Source organism: Oenanthe melanoleuca, chromosome 2 (assembly GCF_029582105.1).
Source record: "Oenanthe melanoleuca isolate GR-GAL-2019-014 chromosome 2, OMel1.0, whole genome shotgun sequence".
Taxonomy (NCBI): Eukaryota; Metazoa; Chordata; class Aves; order Passeriformes; family Muscicapidae; genus Oenanthe; species Oenanthe melanoleuca.
The window spans coordinates 51,941,768-51,947,767 of NC_079335.1; positions in this window are offsets into that span (position 1 = coordinate 51,941,768).

Below are 6,000 nucleotides of genomic sequence, written 5' to 3' on the forward strand. Positions count from 1 at the left end.
CCCACTCACTGTGTGACAGGGACCCACACTGGAGCAGCCTGTCCCACTCACAGGGACAGGGACCCAGACTGGAGCAGCCTGTCCCACTCACTGGGACAGGGACCGTGCTGGGTCTGTATCCATGGGAAGGGCCATGGTGAGGCAGGGGAAAGGGGGAGAAGGAAGGAACAGCACCAAAGATTGGATGTGGAGTGATCATGACCCCCATTCCTACACTGCTTGGGGACAGGGAGAGGAGGTAGAAGAGCTGGGAGTGAAGGAGTGAAGTTCAGCTTCGGAAGAAAGCAGAATTTGGGGAAATTGTTTTTGTTTGTCTTTGTTTCTCACCATCTTATTCTATTTTTTGCTGAAATTAATTTGATCCTCCCTGATCCTTGCTGATGTCACTAATTGTTGAGTGAGGCCTCAGTCTTTATCTTGACCCACAGACTATTTAATCTTATTTTCTTTCCATGTCTGTTGAGGGGATGAAGTGAGAGATCAGCTGGTAGGTGCCTGGCAAGCAGCAAAATTTAACTTACCACATACTGGAAGAAAAATAAGCAGAAACCCCAAGGTGTTTGTGCTAATGGTTGTCAGTAAAACTGGAAGCAAGTCTTTTGGAGTGATTTCTGAATGGCTTTTCACAGCAATGTTTGGAGGGACAAAATACAGTCATATCTGAGACAGTTAAAATTTTCACTTCACTAAGCTCAGTCTGGGGCATGGTTTTTCTAAGGTCACCCATCAGTGTGAATCTTTTGTAGTAGGCCCAACTCCTAATGTGTTCTTGATTAGGAATATTTATTAATAAATAGCAACTATCACTGGAAAAAGAACTTTGAAATCGTAGTGTAAGTAGTTTCATAAAACAAAACTAATGAAATGTAACACTAGAAACAAAGCATGTCTTAATAGACTCCAGAAACAGGATAATGCATTTTATGCAGTTACAACATAAAAAATTGTTGACCAATAGTTTTCTAAAAAGTCTGCTTCAATAATTAGAATACATTATGTATAGATTAGGTGGGGGTTAAGCAATGTAACTATTATAACAGGTTGTCTGTGATTGTCGTGCTAAAAAAGGGAAAAGCTTAGATCCTCAGACAACTCTATTTAAGAAAACAGTAGCTTAATGATGTGTGTACTCAGTTTATTATAGACCCAGATAAATCTCAGACATCTAAGAAGTCCTTTAAAGTCCCAAAGGTAATTTCTTATGACACATTTTTAATTACATAATGAAGTCCATAATCTTTTATGTTAAAACACTTCTAATTACAAAGTGTCTTCCCTTGCATAGGGAAGACACATAGCTTGGTTTGCTGCTGCTCTTTATTAAGGAGTGTTTTCAAATACTCTTCTCCCATCTCAAAAATCAGGAGAGAATGCACAAGAAAACTATAAATAAACTAATTTAAGTAGAAGGACTGTTGATTTATTACTGAGCTAGACAAACTGAGATCTATGATAAACTCTGTTTTATTCCTGAGAAGCTAAATTGCAAATGCCATCATTTCAGTGATTCCTGTAAAAAATGTGCTTAATGTTGGTGCTTTCCCAGCTGCAGCTCTCTTGCCTTCTTGCCTACTTAGGGAATTTGCCTAGAAAAGCTGCCTTGAACAATTGCAGAATATTGTTCTGTGATCAGAACAAGTGATCATGCTTTCCAAATGAAAGTCACTATTTTTCTAAATAGCCAATGTGTTTTCAGAGATGATGGATTATTCAAAAATAAATCAATTTTACTAGAAATTATAAAGTATTAGACAGCTGCTGCAAATATTCCAGTCTCCCAGAAAAGCCATTTCATCTTTGGATGGGATGTTCAAGCTGTTTTTCCTCATTATTGAGAGCACTTTCTGCTTACAACATTAGGATCAATATTTCACCTTGATAAGAAAAGTACTGTCTCTAATAGTTCCACCTTTGTGACCACTGAATTAGTAAACAGCCCTCTCAATTCCTCCTAGTCTTAGCTGGCCCTGACTGTACTGCGTTCAATTTTCACAAGAGTTGTGATCAGTGAAAACAAAGCAGGTTTAGTCACTTTGCAGCATCAGCTATGACTAAAGGCTGCAGCAATCTAACAGAAAAAAGTCATTTCTCTTTCTCTAACTTCTCTCTCTACAAAGGTTGGAGTTTGTGGGGGGGTTAATTAGAGTGGGGGGTGGGTTGGTTGGTTAGTTTTGACATTTTGGTTTTTGGTTTTCTTTCACACGAAAAAAATTCAAAATAAAAAATAAATTATAAATATAAATTAATTTATATAAATGCAAATTAAGAAAAAAAGACATTTATATCTATCTTGTTCTAGCTGTTCATGTTAAGTCTTCTCACACAGAAATAATCATTCTCCTTGTTTCTGTAGCACTTTTAGCTATGTCTTCCATACTAACCAAGCTGGTGTCCTAAGACACTTGTGATTACTTCAAGCTGTGCCCTATTCCTGACAGATCATACAGCCCACACTTAACATAGAGTCCCTGTTCATTAACAGAGTCAGGACACCACAATGGAATAAATTCACACAACAGGGATGTATCTCTCTGCAAATCTTCCACGCACAGGCAACAACTGTGTCTCCACACCCTTGCCACAAAGCAGTGGCATTCAGCTGTGCAGCCAGGGTATATTAGCCCCATATCCTCCCCCATTCTGGCTCTCTGCTCAACAAAGCACCGTGAAGTGCATTATTCACCGGGCCAGCAGTGGGCTGAGCCCTGGCCCTGGGCCACACTGACCTCTCACATTCTCAGCATTCGTAAGCCTTTAGATCATGAATATGGTAATGCTGCTCATGGGCTGCAGTCCAAGGCAAGGGGTGAACACCCTCAGTACCACTGCTGCAGAGTGCTTTTCTAAGAAAAATAATATCCAGCTCTCTGTGTGTGTGAATGTCAGCTTGTTCTCCTAATTCCCAGCAGGTAACTTGGGGTACCCTGCTCAGAGGGATATGGTTCAGCTGCTTTTGTGCATTCAGTTTTAGAACTGCACCCACCCAGCCCTGGCAGTGCTGAGCACTGTGCTGTTAAAAATAAGCCAGGCTTTGTCCAGTCATAGCTTGTGCTGTGCTGTTTGTCCTGGGGCTTGTGGACTTGTGAGGAATGGTGCTCTTCTCCTCCCAAATGTAATCTGAGAGAATCATTTGTGGAGCAGCCTAGGAGTGGCATGCTGGTCTGGCTTGGACATGTGTGACAGATGAGTGGGATCTGTGCTGGTGAGGGAAGGGTGGCAGCCAGGAGCCACTCAGCACCTGAGAAAACAGGCAAGGAGGAGAACTGTGACTCACCTGAGAAACCCAAGACCTGACTGGAGCAATTTATAGTCGATTTTAGCTGCAAACCTGTTCTTATAGAAGAAGTGTTTCCCACAATGAGATGAATCACTTTACCTGGAGAGCTACACATTTCTTCTCAAATACATGCTTGGTAAGTGTTAAACAACTGACAGTCTAAGCAGGATTCCAGCCCTTCATCTTAGAGGTCTATTGCTGTTTTTCTTTTTTTCTCAGAGAATAAAACGAGGAAAAGTTAAGTTTGTGCAATAAAACCTAAACCTATCTTTCCCCCTTCCCTTCCCACAGGCTGCAGTACAGATCTCTGCTGCAAGGGGTTTTACTCAAGAGCTTTAAGGAGACTGAGCAGGATGGGATAAGATGCTTTAGCAATAAAAGACAAGAAAACTCTTGATGAAGTCCATAGATTGTGCTTGGACCTGATCTGCTCAATTCTAAATGATCTGGGGCAAAAAAGTACTGTACTGGTAAATCTCTGTGACAAAAATCTTCAGGACAGTTAATCAGGCTATCAGGTGGTCTGAGTTTCAGAAGTATTTCATGATACTAATTTAATAACCAACACCTGATGAAATTTAGTATCTGTAACTGCATTACACAAGAAAAACCACCCCTGGGTTTTCAGTAATGGGATTTAATTTAGCTATCAGCACTGTCAAAAGACATTTTGGAGGTGGTGTGAACAGTTCAATGAAGAAAATCAGCAGCAGCTAAGAAAGCAAACACAGGGCATATTAGAAAATAGAAATTGGAGCAGGAAACATCCTATAACAATGCACAAAATGATGGCCTTGATTTAAATACTGTTACTTCCATTTCACAGACACTGCAGTAGAGCTAGCAAAGGAGGCTGATGAGCAAGGACTGTCATAGAAGTGCAGGGTCACTCTCAGACATGGGGAGATCAATTAGTGTAATACTTTCAGCTCATAAAATATTGGACACATAGGCAAAATGAAGAACAAAAACACTAAAACCTTCACCTTACACACAGCTACAACGATCATCAGGAACTGGTAGTCACTGTTTCTCAAAACAGAAGAGTTATGGGGCACCAATTTCAGGAGTCAGCTTTACAAAAGAAAGAGCTACTTCACAGAATGGAATTCAGTTGTTCATGGATGGCAATGCCATGGGAGACTTTGGAGGCTGAAAGTGTAACTGTGTTAAAAAGCAGTTATATAACTTCAAGGACACTTGAACCATTAAATATGGGGTCCAGATCCTTCCTGTTGTTCAACAAAGGCTTAAGCACTGACTGCCAGACATAGAAGGGCACTTTTGGGGGAGCATTACCATATTCTTTCCCTAGGATCCATCACTGACTGCTGTCAGAGATGGAATTCTAGATTAGACAGGTCTTACATCTAATCAAGGCCAATTGCCATCAATGCACTCATCTGGCCAAAACAAGTTCTTTTTTCTTTATAGTCTTTAGCACGACTTCTGTTTAAGAGATGTTTTTGTCCTTGTTCTGATGTCTCCCACACTCAAAACACCAGGACTTCATTGATAATCTCTGCATTGTATTGGCATCTATTCAGTGCTGACTAAACTCCAAAAGCAAGCTGTCAATATCTCATACTCGTTTTCCTCTTCCAGCTGTACCACCGACCACATGATACAGATAATGGGTGGTATTCATTCCAGCTAAATCGTGTTTTCACTTTATCCTCCAAAGAGATTGGTTCCCCAAAATCTTTAATGTGTAGAGAGGGTGGTGAGATGAACATAGATAAAAGTCTGCCTTAATTTTGTATTCCCATAGTCTTGGTTGTAGCTGTAAGGAAACACTAGCCTGGCTCCTTTACTGACTCTGTTGAGCACAGAGTGCAGCCCATTCTCTGGCTCTGTTTGTTTGTGTAGCTAAGTGACCGATTAGAAGGGAGGTTAAAAACACAGCCACACCAAACACACATTTCTGCCTGACAAAACAGGCAGGTACATGCTTCCCTCTGCTCCAGGTGCTGCAGCTATTGCATAAAAATCACTATGACCAGCTGTGCAAAAAGTCCTGGATGAGTAATGGTTAGCATTGAGGCTAAGCATGGGGAGAAACTAAGGGCTGAAGGAAAATACTCATTTCCAAAGGACAGAAAATATGTTACAAATCAAAAGACATTAAGTGCTGGAAAGTGCAAAAGCACCTGTACTCAAACACATGAATATTCAGGGTTGGAGTTAAAGTTTTCCATCCATTTTGTCAAACAGTGACAGAAGTGTGTGAAAATGCAGCTAGAAACTCCTTTGGAACAGATGGTGGGATTCCTCCAATGTCCCTTCACAGCCTCTTGGACTTTGCATCTAAATGTATTTTGCCCTGACTTGACTTAGTGACTTTTGCTTTAAAGTTAAAAAGTTCAGACCACATCTTGTGGGCTAAAGCAAACGTCAGCAGTATCTCCACTGACAGCTACAGATAGCAGCCAGGTAAGAGGCATTAAACCTGAGAACTGTGTGTGAGAATAGGTGGCAATTCATGAAACCACAGCAACAAGTTTAATGGATGAGGGGGTGACAAAGCAAGAAATTGTTTGATAACCATATGAAATATAATGGCTTCTCTGGGCAGAATACAAGCTCCAAAACATGTGAGCTAAGTATGTGGACTGATGTTTGTCTTAACATATCATACTCTGTGTGTGTTTCTTGCTGCCTCACTTCCCCTTTTAAATGTTTTTGTTGGGTTCTTGGGCTGTTTCTAGACTCATCTGCAGCAG